The sequence below is a fragment of the Anser cygnoides genome, chromosome 2, assembly GCF_040182565.1.
Source record: "Anser cygnoides isolate HZ-2024a breed goose chromosome 2, Taihu_goose_T2T_genome, whole genome shotgun sequence".
Lineage (NCBI taxonomy): Eukaryota > Metazoa > Chordata > Aves > Anseriformes > Anatidae > Anser > Anser cygnoides.
In genome coordinates, this window is record NC_089874.1 from 124,242,577 (window position 1) to 124,266,702 (window position 24,126).

Genomic DNA, 24,126 nt, shown 5'->3' on the forward strand with positions numbered 1-24,126 from the left:
GCTTCCATATGGAGGGATAGGGAAAACCCTGGGCAGAAATGATAGTTAAATTAGATATCAGAATTTCACTAGAGTTACTCAAATTAGGGCTCAATAGAATAGGTACCTGGATTTTTTTTCCTACTTAACTTTTATTGAGAACTCACTCAAGAATGGCAGATTCTGCCAATATTTTTCCTTGTGACTTTAAATAAAAGGAAATCTCCCAAATACACACCTATGTAGACATTTGGAATGTAGCAAATGTGTTTTCTTTATGACTGAGAAATTTCAGCTGTGAGCAACTATATAGAAAAAAAAAAAAAAACAGAAAAAACACATCTTCTGAGGTAGATTAAATTGCATTACCCAAAGAATACGGGTATGCATTTTATAACTTGTTTATGAAAAAAATAAAAATAAATAAATACAAAAAAATTGAAACTTGATTTCCAGTGCTTTCAAATGCCTTTGTAAAAATGAAATTGAAATGGAATATAGGAACTGAAATGGCTAACAAATATTTTGCTCTTCATTTTCAGCATGTGCTCATCAATGCATGCTCCATGTAAAGACCTCATCTATAATTTGGAAAATCTTTATAAATGAAATTCAACAAAAACAATGGTCTCTCTAAGGAGAAATGATCTTATCCAGGATAGTACATGGTGTATTTTCTGTGTATGTGTGCACATCCATATCTGTAGACACCATCTAGGGAAGAGGAAAAAGGTAGGGAAGAGTCCCGACAATATTATTTGTAAAGTAGCTGTACCCATTCATTCACTGAATGATGTTGTACCATCTAAAACACTAATTGGATTGCACGATTGCATGACTCTCCAGAGTATTGCATCTCAGCAATAAAATCCCCACAGAGTCATTTATCATGTCAAAGGGTAAGTGATATTTTTTGGGGTATTCATCTGGATAGATGAAAAACAAACACTGCAGTTTGGGAATTTACAGATATAGAGACATGACCTGTGAGTGAGTGATCTGCAAGATTATGCACTGAATGTGCTTCAAATGGCAACATAGAAGGTATTTCAGTATATAAATATTAGATGTCTCTTTTTAAGCTTGAGATATAGTTCCAGCCAGCCCTCTAACACCTCTGGATGCTCCCATAATGCAATATCACAATGGAAGTCAAAAACCATGGAATAAGGGAGTCCATGAAGGAATAAGAGAGTGGATTTTGCTATTAAGAAGGTATTATTTTTTTATTAGCCCATAGCAATCTGTTTAGGGCACACCAGTCTGTCTTTGCTAATGCTGTAGGGATCTGTGTTTAGCAGTCATATTGGGTGTAGTCCAGTAAAAATATCTTTGGGGGGATCAACATTTTTCTAAATTGTATTATTTTTCCAGTTGAGAACTTTGGTCTTGAGTCTGCAAAAATCAACACTTTTGGTGGAGTTTAAAAATATGAATAGTGGAGACCAATCGGAAAGGCCTTTAATTTTTGAAAGCACATCCAACTACACTCTACAAACAGACTTATATGCTTAATACTGAAGATATCTATCTTGCCTTATTTCATAGTACCCCAAATCAACTACAAGATAAGGCTAGGAGCAGCTTCATCCTGAGTTATGCCTGTCTGCAGACTGGCGACATGTCTCTTTTGGACATTACGAGACGTGCACTTTTAATCATACAGACTAGTATGGATTCTTAGGTCATATTCAAGCACTACTGGAATTTATGAAATAGATATTCTTTTGTGAAATTAACCAACATAACCTAAACCAGTAGCCTTTACTGGTCTATCAAGTATACTTGTGTAGATCTTGCCTTCTAGCACTCACACTCTGGAGTATCCCAACCAATGGTTTCCTGGGTATCCAGGGATAAGAGATTGCTAACAACTTAGTAACAAGGCATTTCTTCTGCCAAGAGGGAGGCTTAGTTGTCATTTGGGCTCAATTAGATTTTTGTTGATGATGTTTTATTGTTGTTGTTGGTTTTAGTATATATGAATGTAATTTCTTGTTTGTTTAATCAGGTGATGAATTCTGGGTTCTTTCTACTTGTAGGTTGTTAGCTACATTGGTACCATCGTGCTTTCTCTGTCTCTCCTAGGGGGAACTTTGGCAGGTCAGCAGCAATAAAATACTTCTGCATCTGACTATCTTAGGGAGGAAAAAATGAATGAGGAAAGACTCATTCCTTTTTTGTTCATGAAAAAAGTGCTTAGAAGTAGACTTTATGTTGTGACTCCTGGAAAAAGGTAGCTGTCTCTCTCTGTTTAAGCTATGTGACTTAACTGTAGAGGCTAAAGGACTTTGGATAAACCCTTTCTTATTTTTCACAAATCCACTGACTTTCCATGCACCTTTTCTAGATCTCCCCAGGACTTGTTAAGAAACTGGTATCTAAGTTGTATGCCAATAACTGGGCTCACCCCAAAAAGAAATTCTGTTATATTAATCCAAAAAGTGATTATACAGTACATTACTGCAGTGGGGAATGACTGAAACTGTTCTTTATGCTCATTTTTCAGTATGTGTGTGGACTTTGGTAACTCAAAATGTTTCAAAAGTAGTGTTACACAGAACTTAGCAGTAGGGAATCTAGAGGGCAGAGGCACATCTGAAATCCTTCCTTCTTCAGAATTTAAAAGACTTCCCTACATTCACTTGGGATTCTTAGTTCTTCAGGAAGTCTATGTAATCTGTCCTAAAATAATAGATCACGAGAGGAAGGTTGGGAGCTAAAGCAAAAAACATTGGGCAGAGTGATGGAGAAAAGGCATTAAATTTCTTTTAAAAAGACCTCTAAAAGAAACTATTTTTGTCTTTAAGGTCTGATGCAGCTCACCTAATTTTAAGGAAATAGCTGAGGTGAAAAAAAGGAGTCATTTACTCTAATTTCCTCCAGTTGAGTAGGGAAAGTGGTGTGCAAAACCAAATTCTAGGCTGATCCTACCACCTCTGGTTGTCTCAGTCCCTCCCCACTGACTGTAAGGGTAAACAGAACAAATTGGATTGTCACTTAAGAACCAGGTATTCTAATGAGATTAAAACTCTGGCCTTGAAAAACACGTTTATTAAAAGATTATAATGCTGAAGGGTGGAGAAAAGTACCTACAGGGATTGCTAAAAGATGTGTAATTTCCACTTATTTTAATGAGATTATGTGAATACTTTGAAATCTACTGAGATTCCTGAGTACCTTTGGAGACTAGGTCTGGAAATCTGAGTTTTACTAAAAAGAAGTGGAATTTAATATATTAAAAACTAAGTTATACATGAAAATCAAACTTTGAAGGTTTAGACAGTTAAGTAGTTTTCCAAATTTTAACCTTTTTTCATTACCTTGTTAGGGCAATTGGACATTTAGTTTAATTAGGGTTCTTTGGATGTACATAGAATTTTAAGGAGAAAAATACTACTTATGACAATAAACAAATTCAGCAATGAGAAAAGTGTGGGAGACCATCACGTACAAGAATAGAGATTTAAATTCAGGTAAGGAATTCCTCAACACCTGAAGTTGACCTGGAAGTGGGAAAGGTAATATTTACAACTTCATTTTTGCCCAGTTGCTTTTATTTATTTATTTATTTATATATCTATAATTATTTATTTTTCTTTAACTGTGTTCTTTCTTTAGACACAAGAGATTTGGACTGGACTTTTGTAAAATAAGGTAAGCCTATTCTTAAGTTAGTGCTCTTTCCTAATGGAATGTCTCATTTCTCCATAATTCCATTTTATTTTGCAAGGAAAAAAGTGATCGTTTGCTCAGAGCTACACTGCCTTCAAGAGGGTGTACAAACAAGGAGGAAAGGTTTACAAGTAGAGTAACTTGCAGGATTCAGCCTGAACTTTCATGTATCCTGCAGCTGAAGTGTGCAACTTTACCATAAAATAACAGCATCAGTAATCCTTAAGTAAGGTACTACAGAAAGTGAACAGCTATATGTTCTTGATACAAAGGATATTGTATACTATTACAGTTATTAATGGACATATTGGAATTGTACATAGCAAACAAGATAAAATGAAGAGTATGTTCTGATACAGTGACATTTTTGTTAGATATGATACTATGTACTATTATACAAATAAGCATATAATATTTTTAGAAAGCCTGTTTTTATTACTTATCTCTGTCAGGTAATTGCAGCAGGAATAACCATCACCTTTTATTCACAAACACTTGGGTAGAGTTAGAAGTCACTGGAGTGAGAGCCTACATTTTTGAAGTGATCATGAATATATTAACTGTTACTCAATTTTTTCCCGTTTGTCATTCTCTTTTAACTGCATCAATATGGTATGATTTCCATCTGTTTCAGCAATAACACAGAGTTGTGGCACAACAATGTTTCTATTAAAAAAAAAAAAAACAAGAAAAACACAAAAAAACTTGTAAAGTGCAATCCATGAGAACTTTGCATTATATCTAAATATGCTAGTAAATCCTGATTAGTCTATAGAAGTGACATACCCGTCAGCAAAATACAACAGAAGTAATTATCCAGTCAGCCTGAGTGCACCATGAAGATGAAATTACGTTCTTTATTTAAGGGGTCTTCAATAAAGTCTTATTTTATTTATCATCGGTGAAAACTAAATAAAAGTTAACTTCCACAATAAATGAAATAATTCATATAATTCCAAATGCGATAAGCTTGAATGTTACGTAGTTAATAAACATCTTATTCCTACATTTGGGCATGATCATTCAGTTTTTAAATAGCTTAATATATTGCTTCCTGTTAATGTGATAAAATGTTGATAAGTGTAACTAGTTTGTGTTTGATATGCATAGAATACCAGAATATCAGATTATTATTATTATTATTATTATTTAGAATAAAAGGAAAATCTCTATTGAATGTGCTATGGAAGCAAGCATTTTTCCAGTTCAGCAGTTTCTGCTGAATTGTAAACAATTGGGTTGTTTCAAGAGGAGAGTAGCATGGTCTGTAACTCTGACAGCTAGGAGTACTTTAGTTTACTGCTTCTACCACCTGCCTCCTGGCTTAATATTGGAAGCAAGAAGCATGCAATTAAGTATGAGGAAATGAAAATAAATGACACTGTTCATTGCACATTACAAAGTGCCTGGCAGAAAGAATGCAGCTTGCCTGGACCCAATGACCCCTGGGGAAAACATGTCTTGTGCCTGGGAAAACGCCTGTGCATCAGACACTGACCCTAGTTTTATCTGTTATCAAACACATGGTTTTCTTCTTTACAATTTTATTTTTTTTTTATTTTATTTTTTTTTTAATTTTAGTCATCTTCTGAAATGCAGGAGATATTAAACTAAAGTGAAATATACTGCATGTAGAGAGGCTACAGCACACCAAGCATGCAGGGATGTCTTCTTAATGATTTCTTGAGAAAAGGTCTTTGGATTGCACCTGCAATAGGACTGATTTTAACTGATTATAAAATTCTAAAGGTGATTTTTTTTAAAGATTAATTCCAAGTGAGCAGCAACATTGTTTTGAATGCAGTATTACTAGGTATGTAACTCAGACCCACCCCTTGCTCAAGAATCCGAATGTTTAAAACCTGATTCATTTAAAAATGCCTAATTTGTGAATGCTACACCTTTTTTTTCTATATATGGCTCATGAAGTTGTTAGAACGTAATAGTAATAATTGGTTTTTAGTCATTCATCCTAAATTGTCTAAGCCCCCTTACAAACCTGAGTAAACATTATCCTGATATTACAGAATAGGAAAAAACTGCACTATAGAGAAATCTGGTGGCTTGCTCAGAAGACGAAGCAAATCAGAGTAGTTGAAAGTGAGATACCCAATTGAACAAGAAAATAGAGTTTAACATAAATCATGTTTTTCTGCTACAGAAGTCAAATTCATCTTTTTTGGATCCCAGGTGACTCCAATGCATGAATTCAGCCACTACTGTTTTTTTCTGGGTGGCCACATATAAATGGCAGAGAAGCTTTCATAATGAAAGCAGAAGCAGTTAGTGACTTTCATGTCTTCATGATCTGCTACAAAACTATAACTCAGATGAAGTTTGCTGAAGTTTGTAAACTTTTCAGTGAAGGTAAATAGCCAGTGAATGTTAGAAAACAGATAATTCAGGTAGAAATGCCGCCAAGACTTTGTGGTTTTTAATGATTTCATCTTGAAGAAAGGAGCATCTTGGTAACTTGATGGGTATTGTTTTGAGTGTCATTTTATTTACCCCATAACCTAAAGTAAAACTCAAGGGTGCAAACTCAGAAGGAATTGAAACTGTGTAAGGATTCACAGACCCTCCAAACCAAAACCACCAACTTTCTCATTTCTGGCTGAATGAAAGCTGAATGAGTTCTCTCTCTCTCCCACCCTCTCCTTCCCTCTCTTCCTCTCCCTCCCCACTCCCTTCATCCCTCCCTTCCTCCCTCTGTCTCCCTCCCCCTCTACTCTCCCTCCCTCCCCCCATCTCCTTCCTTTTCTGTATGTTTAATATTGCGTACAAACTCTATAGAAGAAAAACTTTTTCCTCCGTATTTTAGGTAAGCTTAACATATTCTATGAAAGGTAGTCTTCTTTATTGCACTTCTTAATATGACTTTTTAGACTCTGATAAAAAAAAATAAAGGCGGGGGGGAGGGGGTATTTGAATGTCAATCATTCAGTCTCTGCTAGTTAAAATGCATGTCTTTCCAGAGATGCTTTCTATCCATAGTCCTGCACAACATGAAATATGGTTGACAGCTATATTACCACACTGCAGATTGCAAAGCAATTCACATTCACACTTCTAAGTGCCTCTGCTTTCAAGACTTATGGATGTATGCCAAATCACTTGCATTGGGGTATATGTCCTTCTATATGTATTTTATAGAATAGGCCTTTGGTTTCCATTAAAATCAATGGAGTAGAGTCCAAAACAGCTTTTCTAAAGACTGTACTGGATATCAGGCAAGGTTAATAATTAAATACTTCAAATATAATATGCATCTTCAACATATTTCCATATTTCAGTTTCTATATTTAATGTGGTATTTTTGGTATTTAGGATGGAAACTCCACTGATAAATTTGACTGTTGACTAGGGTTAGGTTCGCTTTCAATTTTTGCCCTCACTAGTGTGTCTGTAAAAAATGAATATATGATTTCATACACCGCTTAGGTAATGTTTCCAAAAGTAATGGATCGGCAGACATCTAAGGAGTTTAAGGTCCTATGCTAAAAAAAAAACAAGCAAACATCATTATCTCAAATGAAATGGGAGAGACATGCAAGATATCCTCCAATTCCTTTTCATCTAGACAAATAAGTGACTACACCGTGTCATAATGCCTCATTCTTAGTCACTGTTCACATATTTCATTATAGTAGATTTGAATGACAAGTTAAAAAGAATGATCAATAGAGATGGTAAAATAATATTAATATTAATAATCATTGAAATATGAATATGCTTACTATTAGTCATATTAACATGATATATGAAGTAAACTGATAGATTTTAAAAATAGGGGGCTCATGACAAAAAAGTTAGTGACAAACCTGATTTTTTGGAAAAGGAGAGAAAACACAGATGCTTTAAAGACATCTGAGTAAAATCCAGTCTCCAATGAATGTAGCAAGTCTAATGCAAGACTAACCTGAAGGGGGAAGATGAGTAGAAAAGACGTAGGAATGACTGTATGCTGTAGAAAAGTACATTGCATCTTTCTATTTATTTATTTACTTTTTCAATGAGATTATCATTTTCCCTTAGGCTTACTGAACCTGGAAGACAGCAGCAATACAGTTTTAAAATTGCCTTAAATTTAGAGGAGAAAAATAGAAATGCATGGAAATCACTATTGCTGGCTATTGTTAGTAAATGAAAAATCCATGAAGTATTGCACAAGTTAAAAGGCTGTGGTCCACTACAGTGGGGCAGGTACAAGATGGGCTCATGACTTGCATTTCTGTGTAACATTACATTTTTGTAGTCCACAGTCCCTGGAGGCCTGTATTCTCTAGAATGAGAATGGATTTCATACAGTGTTTTTCTCTGTAATTGTAGCATATGTGAAAACTCTTGATCTGTATCTTAAAGATGTTCTCTAAAATCACGTTCTGTGATTATCAAACATCAGCACATCCATTTATCAAAATAACTTGAAAGAAATGATAGGGAACAGGCAGCTAAATGTACTGCAGTGGTTACATTAGATAATTCTCCACACGTAAAGCTGAAAATGAAGCAAACTGATGCCTTTAGAAATGTTGGCCTAATTAGTAAGACAGAAAGTATGCTGGTTAATTTCAAAATGCAGAAAAGAAATTTCTGGAGATTAAATATAGTTAGTAAGAATTACTATACTGGGTCACACTTCCTTTTATCTCTGAAAATGACCCATGAAGGGTTGTGAGAGTAGATTACAGCAAACAGTAGAAGTACAGTTTGGTCTTTCACTTGGTATGCTCACATACTTTCAGCAGTAACTTCCGGTAGCTCTAACCTCCATGGGTTTTTCTAATCTCTTTCAAAATCTTGAAGATCAAGTGTGTCACAGCAAGAAATTTTCTCTATTGAAGTGGTGGAAAGGAAAAACAAAATCTAAAATGTGAGAAAATTTTATGCTTTCTTCACCAAACTGTGAAGAAAAAGTCATCATTATGTAAGTCTTTTCTCCAGAGTTTTATCAGCTCTGAACATCATAAACTATGGTGGCAAAAATCAACTGAAATACCCAAAAATAAGCTGTAAGTGTCATAAACACAAACAAAAGGCGGAAAATCCAAATTTATGATCAAAGTTGCAGCTATCCTTTATATTAAAATATTTCATAAATTTAAAGAACTGTTTAAAGGGGACAGTAGTTTTTGCCCAGGCTTTCACTTGCAGGCCAACCAGATGCTGGAGATGAGAAAAATGTGGAAAAATAAGATGACCAAAGAGGCTTAGAACTTACATTAATGCAAGATGTGTGGATGAGTCTATAGCGAATTACTTGGTAATAGCAGCATGCATTGAACAGCAAAAATAAATTTCAGTTCAGTGCTATTGGTTTCTAAAGTTGAATTCTGCTCAGATTACTGGATGGGTCATCTCAATATAGTGAAATTTATGACACAAAAGCAGGTGACTATCACCTGTTTCAATCCCAAGATAAAATGTGGGTTCCCAGATGTTATTATCCCAGCTCATTGGTGTCTGGCTGTAAATGTTCTCCAAGAGCATTTAGTGAACCACTCTGGAGACTGATAGTCAGATCCTCAGCTGCTGACAAGGATAAAAGGCATGAGTGTGAGGAAAACACTGAATTCTCAGTTTAAGTCCCTGGTGTCTTGTGCAAAGACCTCCTGCCAGAATATGTTAGTCTAGCTCTTTAATTTCTCTTCTTTTGTGCTCTGCTATTGCCCCAAAGAGCTGAAAACACAGCAAGTCCAAAACTGCGGTATATTAAAACCCATTGTGTCTTAGGAGCCTAAGAAAAATGTTGAGAACAAGATTAAATACTTAATCTAACAGAAACTTTGGAGACAGAGGCAGCTCTTTATATTTTTGGTTTAGCTTTAAAGTGGAGACCAAAGTCATGGCGCCTGGTCAGGTGCATCTAAATAGAAAGGTCAGAATTCAAGTGAATGTGACTAGTAGAAGCTGAGAATGCTGAAATCTATCCACACAGTACACATAAGTATGGCCTAGTATGATGTGGAGTTTTCATTGGAAGATATCTTGCATTTGTGGTCACTGAATTGTGAGGAAAATCTGCTATTCCCTAATGAGTGTACAACAGTCTTGAAAAAAAAATGCTGAGAGGTGAAGATTAGTTACACTGGAAATGAGAAGTATTCATAAAATATAAAAATGTGATGTATTAGCATAATGTCATTGAGAATTAAGTGTTATGATCTTTCATATTTTTTCATTGGTGTTCCATAAACTTAAAGCATAGCAGGTTAATGTCAAATATGTACACAAAATCTTCCTACTGTACATGTGTTCTATACATTACTATCTTCTGACTTTAAGTAAACACAACACAATGTACTCTACATAAATATAGTGCTACTGAATCATAACAAAACTTTTAAAATATCTATTTACCATAAGAACTGTGTCAGAATCTCTCAGTGAAAATACAGATTGGTTGAAATTCGAAGTTCTTCTTTCTTTTCTTTTTTCTTTTCTTTTCCCAGAAATGTACCAATTTCAACAAAACCTTTTCAGTTTCAAGAAGGATCTTCTGGTTAAAAATGAACAAACCTTAGAACACCCAACTGGCCAGTGGATGTGTATAAAGTAAGAGAGTGCAAAGGTCAGTTTATTCCCCTGACTGCTTTACATGACAGTCTTGAACGTGAATTTTCCCTCTTGATAGTTTCAGTTTCCCCATCTGAATGTACTCCACTCTGTTTACACATATACATAAGCGACCATTTGGGAGATGGACCTACAGACTAGCTCTAGCACAGGGACCCAAGTATTCAAGGGGAATAAAAGATGCTCAAGTTCTGAGAAAATCTTTGCATGTTTCAGAAAATGTCATTAGAAACAGAATTATGACCAGGTTGAAATTAAGAAAAAGGACAAAATTTCCAAAGTATTAATGTATTATTGAAATTATACAATATTCAATTATTATTGAAATATTTCAATATGTAAACACTACAGCAGTAATCTACCTCTTTATTTCCTGTTAGAGAAGTAGCGGTACATACAAGAATTCACCTGGCAGACAGAGAAATGTTGCCCATACTTGTAATCTGTAGAGACAGTGACAACTTCTTGTTAAGGCAAAGAAAGGTATGAATTTAATTCTTGTTTTAGACTTCTGGAAAAGCACACCCCACTAACCCAGCTGCACTGAAGACTAGGCTGGCAGCAGGTCCATCCATGCAGCGGCCACTGACTATCAAAGCCAATTGTTACCAAAGTGACAACAAAGAGATCAGTCCTGCATCTGCTGAAGCCAATAGGAGGAAACAGAAAATAAATAAATAAATAAATAAATAAACAAGAAAAAAAAAAGCCCAAATCCTCACTACATTCACTTCTGTGGCCGTGTATCTGCTCATCATAATACCCTCTTACCTTACATCTCATTTAGCTATCAGGCAGTCTCCTGAAACATAAATTCTTTGCTTGTCCCCTTGTTTTAAGATTTTACTTTACTTAGAATGTTTGAGTCTATTTGCAAAGGAAGGATAAAAAAGCATTTTATTTGTGCTATGAAATAAGAGTGGAACAAGCTCCTACAGACAGGCTGCTTTGTTGAGTCAAATTTATACTCTCATTTTGAGTATGGAGCTTATACCATTCTTCACTTCACAGGAAAAGAGATGCTTTACGCTCATACATAGTAATCTCTGTACAATCCCTACTCACTTTCTCTGCTTTCAGCCACGCCCTAGTGGGAAATTTCTCTGAGAAATTAACATGGGAATTGGCTTGTAACTGCATTTTTCAAATATATTTATCAGTTACATTTTTTGTACTGTTTTGACAAAGAGATTTTACTAATAATAGTAATTGATCTTTGATAACAGATAAAACCGAGACACTGAGAACTCCTACATGTGGACCGTTTACTTTCCTAGTACATTTTGAACATGAAATAAGTTAAATTACTGTTATTTTCAAAACACATTTTAAATTGGAAAAAAGATGAGTGGAAAAATATCAAAGCATTATGTTCTTATGTTCAAAAATCTAAAAGGTGGAATGTTGTTTTCTACAAATATTAACTGTTGAGAGTGAAGTTGGTTTTAGATGATCTCACACTGTTTTTGTTTTCTGTGATCAGTATAATAGAGTGGTTACATATAATAGATAATGCTAGCCATGTCGGTACGGGTGTCTTGCAAAAGCTAAATAAATAAAAAGTGACTTAGCTTCTATTTACCTTGCAGCAGGTGAACAAATAAGGTGACAGTGAAATAAATTATTTTTTCCTGCCAGCTAAGCATATCGTCAATCCTTCTTACTAAAGTAATGAAGCAGGGAAACAATATTTTGTTTGCTTTTCACTTTTTGCATCAAAAAAGAAAATAACACTTCAAATTTAAGGATAGCTGTGGCATGGTATTAAGGCCGTCCTGCTAAGTCACGTACTGCTTTCTGTTTAAAACAATCTGAGATGGCTCTGGACTATCCTGTCAGGATTACTGCCTCCTAGCAATTGCTAGAAAAAAATGTAAAGAACAAACATGGGCAACTTATTTGGGATTCAGAGATGCTATGATCTGGAAATTTACTAAGTTACTTACTAAGACAGGATTTTTATTTTTTATTTTTATATAAGTGTCTTCTGTCAATATGATCATTGTCAGATGTCCAACCTGCTTGAAAAGTTTGATAGTACTAATGCAAAAGAAACAAAAAATGCACATTTATCTACTTCTAACTCACTTTCACTTGGGAGTCTGGGCTTCAGATTAGATTTCAGGGGTGCCATTCAGAACAAAGTATCTGTAGAATCTAAAAAATGGCCTTTTACAAAGATGACAGTGAAAATAGCAATCTGTTGTTTACTTCCTCTGACAGAATTCCAGGGTGGCTTTTCTCCTTGGACTCTTTGATATAAGACTACTAAATCCACTTGTAGTACCAGTTCTGGACTTCTGAAAACCTCTATAATATGTACATCTGACAGCTTTGAGAAGCAGTGGGAAGAAAGTGTGTGTGCAAAACTGAATCCTGTGGCATCTGGGCAAATTGCCAGTAAATTCAATGAAGCTTTTCACTAAATTCAGTGTGTTTTACATTAAAGCTCTTTTTGGCCCACTGTCTACAACTATTAAAATTATACAGCTTAAGAAAGTTATATGAAATTTTACTTACTTGCAAAAATTCAATTTCATGTTGAATCTATTTTAAACTCACTTGAAGAACAATTTTAAAGTGTCTGTTAAGGAGTCATATGGTGTACAGCTTCTCTTTTTATTTTTTGTCTAGATGGATCAGTTGAAGCACATGGTGAGGGGTTCCTAGATACTTCTGTACACACATTTGGCAGCAACAAATGAAAATATGTATACACGGTTCAGTTTTGTTTAAGAAAATTCTTCTGTTGATGAGGGATTTTTCTTATGGCTATGCCAGAATGATACATAATTAAGATTGTTCTCACCTTTCTCTTTTAAGCTTGAATTAAATTGATTTTGTTATTTATTTATTAATCTATCTATCTATTTATAATGGCCAACCTCTTTCATCAATAAATGTTCAGAAGAAATTGAGTTCCAGGACTCATGGACCTTGAGAACTGTTGGAGCAAGACATGCTTTTATGCCTTATTTTTTTTGCCTATGATTAATATCTTTATCAGTGACACAAACAGTGGGATTGAGTGCACCCTCAGAAATTTTGCAGATGACACCAAGCTGAGTGGTGCAGCTAATACAACAGAAAGAAAGGATGCCATCCAAAGGGACCTAGACAAGCTTGAGAAGTGGGCCCATGTGAACCTAATGAGGTTCAACAAGTGTAAGTGCAAGGTGCTGAGCCTGGGTTGGGGAAATCCCAAGCAAAAATACAGGCTGGGTGATGAATCGATTAAGAGCAGCTCTAAGGAGAAGGACTTGGTTGGTTGATGAAAAGCTCAACATGAGCCTGCAAAGTGTGATTGCAGCCCAGAAGGCCAACTGCATCATAGGCTGCATCAACAGAGGAGTGACCAGCAGGTCAAGGGAGGTGACTGTGCCCCTCTGCTCTGCCTTCATGAGGCCCCACCTGGAGTGCTGCATCCAGGCCCAGGGCCCCCAGCACAAGAAGGATGTGGGGCTGTTAGAGCAAGTCCAGAGGAGGGCCACTAGGATGATCAGGAGGCTGGAGCACATCTCCTGTGAAGAAAGGTTGAGGGACCTGGGGATGTTCAACCTGGAGAAGAGAACACTCAGGGGAGACCTCATTGCAGCCTTTCAGTGTTTAAAGTGGATTTATGAAAAATATGGAGAGCAACTTTTCACTCGGGAACATAATGACAAGGGAGAATGGTTTTAAACTAAAAGAGGGGAAATTTAGATTAGATATAAGAAAGAAATTCTTTACTATGAGGGTGGTGAGGCACTGGAACAAGATGCCCAGAGAAGCTGTAGATGCCCCATCCCTGAAAGTGTTCAAGGCCAGGTTGGATGGGGCTTTGAGCAACTTGGTCTAGTGGGTGGCATCCCTGCCTGTGGCAGGGGGATTGGAACTAGATGATCTTGAAGATCCCTTCCAGCCCAAACCATTCCATGATTCTATTCCCTAGATGTGGAAAAAGGGCAGTCCTAAGGATTTATGAATTGAGAAGTTAGGGGAGTAGACAGATCTCATTTTGTTTTAAGGGAGGCCTTCAGACATGCATGTAGTAATAAGGCCAGCTGAATTCTGCACTGAAGACAGTTGCTTGATTGAATGATGTTTTAGCCTGCAGTGTCTAACCTTGCCCAGCAGGAGGCATTGGAATGCCCCCTGCTGCCTGTAAAATCCAGGTGCATTGATGCCATAATTTCAAAATGCGTGCTGTCTTATTTGCATAAAATAATGGTACTCTCTTGGGTCCTCTGTAATGAGAAGTTGTGTGTTTCTTGAATTATGAATTATGGCACTGAATGGGAGACAAAGTCAGAGAACTCAAGTTGTACCAACAGCTTGAAATTTACTTTGCTCTAAGATAAGAGGTAAATAAAAAACTCTTTGTGATCTTGCAATCTCCTTTACAATTAGGACCAGGGTTCTAATGCAGGGATATGTTATTAAAAGAGCAGAAAAAAGGATGAATATAGTTTAGCATTATCACTGAAATTTCAGTTTAGAGCCTGTTCCCATGGTTGCCATTGGGACATTTAGAGTGTACACCTAACCCTCAAAGTAAGTATTTAGGTGAGACCTTCTTGAAGTATTGTGACCATATTTAGGATCCTTGCTTATACTTTGTCACTAGCTCCTAAGTCTATAAAGAAACCTGGAGGGGAATGCAGCTGAACGCACCAGGCAGGTACAAGGAAATGATGTGAATGGAAATGGTTTTCCACAGTGGATGCTTTACAGCTGTAAAGCCTTAGGTCAAACATTTGAATTCTACTTCAACCAGTTCCTAGGTCAGAAGACAAAATTCTCAACCAAAGGCTGTTTGCTGACCCCTTTGAAATCAGCAAATGTCATAAATTTATTCCCTTGCGGCTGGGCGCCAGTAGCACTAACAGAAAGCCCTGAGACCAAGAGAGGACTAGAGGTCCCCTGGTACAGAAGCCAGTTATATTTGCTGATATTAGACCCTAGCCGTATCCTGTAAATTCATTCAGGGACATGAAGTTTGAGTGTTGACAGGTTAATTTCTATTAAGAACACTTTGACAAGATGAAAAAGTCTTCTGCGAAAAACACTGGTGGGCTATGGCTCATAAGACAGGTACTGAGTACCTTAAAGAAGCTACAAGCCTTTCTGTAAGTCTTTGCTCACTTTCCCTATCATACCCTTTTCTGTCCATGTTTTGTGCAAACTATGATTTCCTTTTAAAAATACAGTTTTCAAGTGTATCTAATTACATATTTTTCTTTTAATGAATTTCCATTCTATGTGCTTCAAACATTTCTTTTCATGGCTGGCATTGCTGCTGGTAAAGTAACTCCTGTCCTACATTGATTATGCCCCATAAAAGTGTTATTTAGGTTTAAAACTGCCCTCTAGTTTAAACTAAAACAAGTTTAAACTCAGTGTATAAACATATCCCTGTTTATTTAAGTAATAATGCAGTAACCTTAGAAGTGCTAGAAGGAGACAGGCAAGGACTTGTAATTCTCCATGTTTGTTTACAGTTATGTTTCTCTATCCCCACAAACTATATCCCTTAATTATGTATTTGAATTATTGATGTTTCTCAGTAGTACTGACATTTATCCTCTAGCCTTTTGTTCAAATTTCTAGCTGTCTTTCTACTCTATCAAATCTATATAGAAAATATAGCATTTATTTTAGTGTACTGTATGTTATCAGTCAACTTGTGTGAACAAAGGAAGCAGTACCATATCTTTCAGTGAAATGAAACACGGTTGAAAGAAGAAAAAAAAAATATTACACAGTGACAAGAACAACTGTGAACCAATAGGAATATAAAACGTCTTCACCTTCTTGTTATCTCACAGCATTCAGATGCTCATAACAGTTTAGAAAGCATACCGCCCACACCACAGGATCTTGCTCCTCTTTAATTTTCTCTAATTTGTGTAGTGAATAACCAAATACTCATAATGCAATTAGAAGATAATCAGGCTTGTAATTATGTTAATTGCTGGAGACTTACATCAATCCTCCAGCAAAGTGATAGGATTTCAGGGGAACTATTAACATGGGAAGAGAGAGGAAGCACACATGAGAGAGAAAGAGAGATTGGGGGAGTGGGTAAATTGATGAACAGCTTAGGCTTGTATCATTGAGCAACAATGAGAATACAATGGTGCAACAAATGAAAAGGGCCTCAAGGGGAGAAGCTCAGAAAATGAGGTTTTAGGTACCAGCAACTCAACCTCTTTTGTCTGTTTTCTTCCCATAAATAATCATGTTGTGCATCTATATTTATTATAATAAGCCCAATTCAGAGAAATCAGATCCATAGCTGAAGAGAGAACAAAGGGGAACTGTTCAGCTATGCAGCAGTTTGCTATGTCTCCCACACCACTGAAAGAGCCACTGTATTACCTTCTGTCCTCGACTCCTGGGGGTATTCTTTTCTCATGGTGATGTCCGATATTACATTTAAAGCCATAATACTGCAACTGCAATGGCCTGTCTCAGGACTGTCATGGATCAGTCATAATCTGTGAAGAACATACAATACATAGTGGACTGACAGAATTTATAAAATAATCCACAGTGGAGGTGGTTTTTATTTATTTATTTGCTTACTTTTTTTTGTCAGTATCACATCTAGGTTGTAATGATTGTTTAAGCCTTTTGAAAGTCAGCTTTGTCAGCTGAAGTCTGATGTAAGTTGTAGACCATGATTGCACTTTATTAGTGTGGCTATTTTTGAGTTTACAGAATAGTTTTCTGTGTTTAGACTACTTGTCAGAAATTGCCTAGCTGTCTTTAAAAAACAAAAAAGTATTATTATTAAGTTATTTGCTTATAGGAGTTTAAATTATAGTTTATATAAGGGAAGAGAAAAACTGTTAAGGATGAAGGAAGTCAGGCTCCCTTTAGCCTCATATGATCTTTTTGCCAACAGTTGCCATGATGTTGATAAAGAAAAAGATAATGGATAATTTAATTTGTTTTGTCTTTTTGCCTTTATGTTTGTTCATGCAATTAAACGAAAGGACATTGTGCAACATTTGATTAATTCTAGAAATGTATGTGGATTTAAAAGTACATTATCTTTTGCAACTCCATGGAAGAATACTTCTCATATTTTTAAAATATGTGTTACACTATTATTTATGAACTCTACAAATAATGATCTAAAGAGCTGAGGGATTTTATAGAAAATATTTAAAGATATGTAAATGTTTTGAAATACTTCCTATAAATGACTTGTTTTGTGCTTTTTGGTTCAGTTTCAAATTGGTCTTTCCTACCACATAATGTCTTTAAATTCCAATTAAGCTTGATTTATCAGTTCTAAAACCCCTAGGATAAGTCAAAAGAAACTCTCACAAGGGCTTCATCCCTTCATCCACTAGAGATTTCTCCCCTGTTGTTTCTTCAAACAGATGAGTGCTGCATACCTTGACTCCAGCCATGACAACACAATACCCATGAAGCAGTCCTTAAACATCACTCTAGTGCTCACACAGCAGGAGAGTGGAGAACATAAACTCAGTATAAGCCCAAGTTTCCATACACATAATTCCTCAGCTCTATGGGGCTGCATGACCCTGTTTGGCCCACCCCAGTGTATCCTTGTTGCAGGAGCATGATGAAGATGGGGGTTCTGAGTTACTTCATATCTCTTTTGTGGCCCTGCAAGTGTCTGAAGGAACTGCAGCTGTCTTACAAAAAGACCAAATGTAATACGCACAGGGGACATCTTCAGATCCAAACAGTCCAGGTGAAAAATTATCAAGGGTACCTCTACTACCTTCTTCCTCTGTCCATGTCCTGCCCACACAGCTGGACACAACACCCATCCTTAGCAATGGGGAGTGGTTGTATTATTCAGCAGTCCTCTCCATCAAGGATGCAGCTGTCCTCAGCTTTAATTTATACAGGCTGGCACACTTAAACCTTCATGGAGTTACAATTTCATTTTACTTAAATTTCTTCCAATATTTCTGAAAGTGAGATTTCAAATGACAAGAGCTTCCACCCAGAAATTTATTCCCTGGAAGGAAGGCATATTTTTAACTTAAAAACAAACAAAAAGTACACCTTTGCATTCTCTACTTTTGACTTCTTTCACAAAAAAAAAAGTATTTAATGATAACAGGCTACTTTCTTTGTTCAGGAGCTTCACCGTTCAGTAGGTGCCTCACACTAGGTGATCTTGTTATGGATGCAATTACAAATATATCTATGTTATTGTTACTAAATTTAGGATAGTTGTCAATAATAAAATGTAATTTATTACAAAATTTTGTTAATTTAGTACTGCTGTAGATGTGCAAAGAGTTTTAAACCACTTTCATACCAACCTTATGCATGGTGTAATTTTACTGTATTTCGTTGAGGCATACTACAGATTCCCATCCAGAGTTAGGAGAGGAGAGAGTAGAAAGGATGATGCAAGGAAAAAAAGCTCATAAGCAATGAAATATAGGTTAAAGAAGTGTATTTGAAGTCCAAATTTGAAAGAAAGAAAGGTTTGTGCAGTTGTGGCTTCCCTCCTTGCTTCTCTTGGAATCTTCCTTGGATTGTACCTGTCAGGCATAAGCTCCTTAAAATTGAGTTTATGTGTGCTTGGAATTTGGGTTTGCTTGTGCAGGTGGGATGAGAGGTTGACTCACAAATCCCAGTGGCAGTGTCAAGTGAAAAAGTCCCTTCAGAGCCTCTGCACTTTCCGTTGGTATTGCAATAACTGTATTTCATGACATTGTCCAGAATATGGAGCATGGGCAAGAGAAGGAAGGCATTATTGTTCAAAAGCCCCATATGCTGGTTTTATACCCTATTTATTTTCACTGCAAAATGTTGTTGCTTCTGATTGTCAAATCTCAAGATTTTCCTATAGGTTAAATTCAAGGTGGTTTCTGAGATTGTTGCAGACTCCCTACAGCTGGTCCTTTAGCTGTCTAACTTTCTCAGTCATTCATTTACAGTGTGTCTGTATAGTTTTGTATCAAAGGCCTTGAAAACTGCTGCCTGATCTGATCAGGGTTCTCCAGCTTATTTAACACTTCATAAAGCATCCCAAGACCGAAATAGCTAAAATCAATTTAACCAGTGTAAAAAACTCAGACTCATTGTCCTGACACCCCTGCCCCACCTCTTGCCAATGCAGTGGGTACCATTCTCTTTTAAGTGAATTGCATCTACCACACTTCTTTGTAGGCCGATATTTGGGAAGGTTGCTATAGGAGGATGAAATAGAGGCACACCAAAGAAATAAAAAGTATTGATGTCTTCCTTTGTCAAGATGAACTTAAAGGGGAATTTTCTTTCTTTATTTCTGTGGAAGAAATGAATATACTTTTGGTAGGACATTCTGTATCAGCCAATGATGCAAGGAAATAGTGGTTCAGGCAGAAAGAAATAAAAGATTCAGGAAAATTTTCTGTGATTTGTATGAAGTTCAGACCACAGATCACTGTATCATAATCAGGAGGACAGGAAGGAGAAGAAGGATTTCTTAACATTAGTGAAAATGTATACATTTAAATGTATACATTAAAGCTTCTCCAGATTGTTGCAAGCACATGAGCAATCTAATGACAATGCATACCAAATGCATGGCATCACTTTGCCCCTTAGAACACATCTCAATGTCCAGACTGTAGAGCTCAGTAAAGGAAATGTACTTAGGAGTTCTTATTTTCTGTCTTTGAACACGTCGTTTGCCCAGCAAATTTATTTATTTATTTTTTAATTTGGAGAAAGTGAGCTAAATTCAGCATCAATGATTAAATCACATCATCAGTTGTCTTCAAACCTCTGTTACTTCAATACTGATAGCTTGTTTGTCAGTATAGAATTTGTTAACCACCGCCTTGTAGTAATTTGGAAGAGTTTGCTTCCAGATGTCAGAAGTCCCCAGCTTGTAAGTAGATACACATATCCTTGTGTACCCACGTGCCAGTATGCTAGAGGATCAGAACCAGCTCTTCACACAACTTCATTAAAATCATCTCACAGCAGTTTTGGAAGCATTGCTTATTCCTGTTAATTAGTCAAAATTATGTTGTGATATCACCACATTGTTAATTGTTCTGCCTCAACTTTTCACCAGTTTATGAACAGAGAAACTGCAGAGATTGCAATATAGTCAGCTTTCTCAGCACTCAGTTTGTATAAGAGCCATGCTCCTTGTGTTGGGTCTCTACTGGAATGTCCACCCATCTGTCCCACATCTTTTGTCTGCTGCAGGTATATCTGTTACTGTGCACTGTTGCCCCATGCTGGATCCATGCCTTGACATTCTGAAGTTAGAATTGTCCAGTGACAGTGGTGTACATTTATCCCCAGTGACAAGCAAGCCACTTCAAAATGCTGTACATCCTCAATACATATACTTAAACATGCCACTGCATTTCCTCTGTAATAGAAGTTGATGATGTGTGTGTGGATGCACATATACCACCTGTAGGAGCAGCTGCTCCAGCTGCTGTAATTACTGCCACTGCTGGATCAATACAGTACAACACATTTTTCTTTCTGTGATAGCAGTACCTGAGCAAATTAAGTTTGAAGTTGATATTATTGCTTTTGTAGAAAGGACATCAGCTTCTTCTATAGCAGAGTGTGAAAAATGATGCTAGTGAAGCTCTAACAATCCTGCTAAAAATGTTACTTACTAATACAGGTTACCACACAGTTCTAGGAGACAAATACATGGATACAAATCAAGCTGGTTTACAGTGTGGATGTTCAGTTGTGTGTTTGGAAAACTGAATAGACCGTCATTGAGTGTCCTCGTCTAGGTAAGCTTTGCAATGAGGAAATGGTGATTTTTTTCTAAATGTGTCTTGTTATTCTGGAAGTTATGTGAAAATCTCAGTAAGTCTGAGCTGTGGCACAGCCACTAGTCAGTCAGAAAAAAAATATAGTTACATTTTTTTAAGTGGGAAAGTAGATAAAACAATAGGAATCCTTTTCCAAAACTCTGGCCACATACAGGAAAGTGTAATGTATAAGAAAATTTGGGAGGAGAGGGACTTTATTTTGTTTCCTTTTCCTGAGGTAGGTATGTGCAGAAAAAAAAAAAAAAAAGGCAAGCAAACAAACAAACAAACAAAAAAGATTTTAAGGAAGAAGGCAGAAGAAATCCAAGGACAGATAGAAAAGACCAGTCTTCAGAAAGAGCTAAGGGAATGTGCCTTTGGGTGAAACACTGTGCTTGATAAATCTTAAGTGTGTATACTTCTGTGTTGGTGGTGGTGGTGGTGGTGGTTTTTGTTGTTGTTTGTATGTTTTAAACAAATACATTGGATACAGTCTTTCAAAAGTCTTTTTTTTTTTTTTTTTTTCTAGACAGATAATTCCTTGAAATAGCTGCTAGGCTCCATCAACAGTTCTCCAATGCACAAGAAACTGATTTTAGTTAAGTGCCTTGTTGAAAATAATAGTATTTTCCATCAGGTTGGGAAACCACTTACTGATTAGAGTGAGACTTAGTTTTTACTTTGTAATTTGTATACTCTCAGATATCTTAACTCACAGTATTTATATTTCATAAAAGCTGCTTGCAAAATTAATTTTAGGAACATGTTTTAAAACAAAGAGTTTAGAGAGAAAAAGAATGATCAGTTTTATATTGTGCTTTTCTGAAGATTGGTGTCATGGCACACAGTAGCATGGCTAGCTTACTTATTTGGATTTACAGCCTAGAATAAAAATAAAAGAAAGGCTATGTAGAATAGAAGTCAAAAAAGAATTACCTTCAACAAAATTGGAATGAAACTCCAGTAATTTTTGCCAGGTCTATTGTCTCATCTGCCAGGTTCTTTCATCTTGTGCCAGGGTTTCTCTCTAGATGCTGGTTAATTTTTTCATACATCAAATGCTTCACACCTGATTAGATTGGCTTTTGCACTTCAAGAAGGACAGGGCATCTCTAACCCACTGTGACTAGAAGGCAGACTGTCTTTTGGAAACATTGGCTCTCCTAGGGACACCTTGTAGAGGGTAATCAATTTCCATCAGGACATGAGTTGGGCCTCTCTCTTGTGACCATAGTAATATAATTAAAAATCATCCTCAAGAAATGTTACTGTGTATTTCTACCAGCTGTGCCTGACTGCTTTCATTCTGATCTTTTGATGGCAATAGTTCTACTCATCTTGGATGGTCTCCAGTGAGTTCCTGCATTTGGAAACATGTTGTCTTTTGTTTTATGTAGCCAACCAAAACCTTTCCACAAATGTCCCAGTTCATTCTCCATTCGCTGTTGGTTTCATTAGATCTGCTTCATCATGAATCATTAATTACAAAACATTTGTTTGTGGCTTTTTTCCTAGCAGCTGTTTGTAAAATAAAAATGTTTCTTTTTAACTGTTCTTATACTGACATGTAATCTAAAATCTGTGTGAAAGATTTATGCTTGGAGGGAAGCCACTGGGTCAGGGACACTGCACAATATTTAGGTCACTATGCAATTCACTCATCTCATTGTATCGTCCTGGACATTTTCTGTGAAGAAAGCAGCTACGATTGCAACTGGAAGTCATAATTTCCTACAGCTTAGTGTTAGGTGCTTTTGTTCCTTTTGATTTCCTCACCCCTGTCACTGAACTGCCTCATTTGACATGGCAAATTTGCTTGCTCTTTTCTTTTTCAAAAACAGTTCATGGTGGTGATGATTACCTTTGTTGCATTGTGGTTCCAACACTTGCTTTAGAAGAGGACTGACACGACTATATGTGCTCCAAAATATTCTAATTTTCCCTTTCTTTCAGTTTGAAATAAAGCACACAGAGGTAAGGGTGTGGAATGTAGTATTTCTCCTTCCTTTCAGTGCATTATGTTTATTTTTTAATTATTTTTATTTTTATTTTTTTTAAGTTCATACAGGCATGAGATCTTTATAGCTAATGGACATGGAAAAAAAGAGATGCAATTATATGCATAGAAATGAATCTCATGGAATTTGAAAAAAATGTGTGAGTTCAGTGAATGAAATTCACTGAAATTCTAAAACATGATGAAAAGTTCAGAGGTTTTAAGCACTGAATTTCTACGTGAAATAATGTAGAAATTTGCCTGTGTCTTTTTGTAGCTCTCTACTCTCTAACCATGATTCCATGATTGCATTGTGCAATATATATCCTACTTCAAGTAAGGCCTCAAGCATGTCTTTAGGTTCATAGTATTCAGGAAAGTGCTTAAACATAAGTTCAAAACTAACTATATCCTTTAATAATTTTCTGTTAGTTTGCTTTACTGGATCTGATTTGAAACATTTGAAAAACTTGACTCTGAAAATGAGGGTCACTCCTAAGATCTTAAATCATGGGTAGATTATTAAGGTCATGCAAAATGTGTGCATAGAATTGAAATAAACACAATGTACATTCTGTAATATATGATCTTCTTCTACAGATCGACACTTTAAAAGCATTCAAGTGTTTCAAAATAGTTCATTCAATTTTGTTTTCTTGCAACGAAAGTCAAGAGCCTGTCAGTTGCTCTTTCCTGGAATGCTGAACACCCACAACTCCCTTCTGAGTCAAGCGTCAGGCAAAGAAATATGGAGATTAAGAGAAAACATACCTACATATTCTAGAAATTTTCAAGAAGCAACATACATACTTTCTTCAACTGTTGAAAAGATGTTCTTAAAGCTTATTTTACGTTTAAATACTTTCTTCCACATTGAAAGTTGCATCTACTGAGCTATAACTTTGCTATAAAGTACATGGGATAATATACTTTTCAAGAGAAGATTTGAGGTAGAAATCTGAATAGGTTTAAATATTTACTTAAATACTTCACTAGTGGGTGATATGTCTCAGTTTCATCAGGAGCTACATCTATCATCTTAATATAAATCAATGTCCTTTTTAGAACCATTTAATAACTGCAAAATACAGACCAGAAACTAGCTATACTCCCTATAGTTAAACCATATACTGTTTGTGTATT

At 36.1% G+C, this 24,126-nt stretch overlaps 1 long non-coding RNA gene across 4 annotated transcripts in view; it reads left to right on the forward strand.

Annotated features, from left to right (window-relative positions):
* The window catches only part of LOC136790189 (uncharacterized), a 37,575-nt gene extending 15,312 nt beyond the window's left edge, over nt 1-22,263 (forward strand). For 2 of the 4 annotated variants that reach the window (XR_010829695.1, XR_010829692.1), the window contains 2 exons: nt 3,601-3,636; nt 10,107-11,599. This is a non-coding gene — a long non-coding RNA (uncharacterized lncRNA). Of the gene's footprint in view, nt 1-3,600; nt 3,637-10,106; nt 11,600-20,848 lie in introns of those variants that run through there. The other 2 variants (XR_010829694.1, XR_010829693.1) reach the window with 2 other exon arrangements.
* Nucleotides 22,264-24,126: the final 1,863 nt, after the last annotated feature.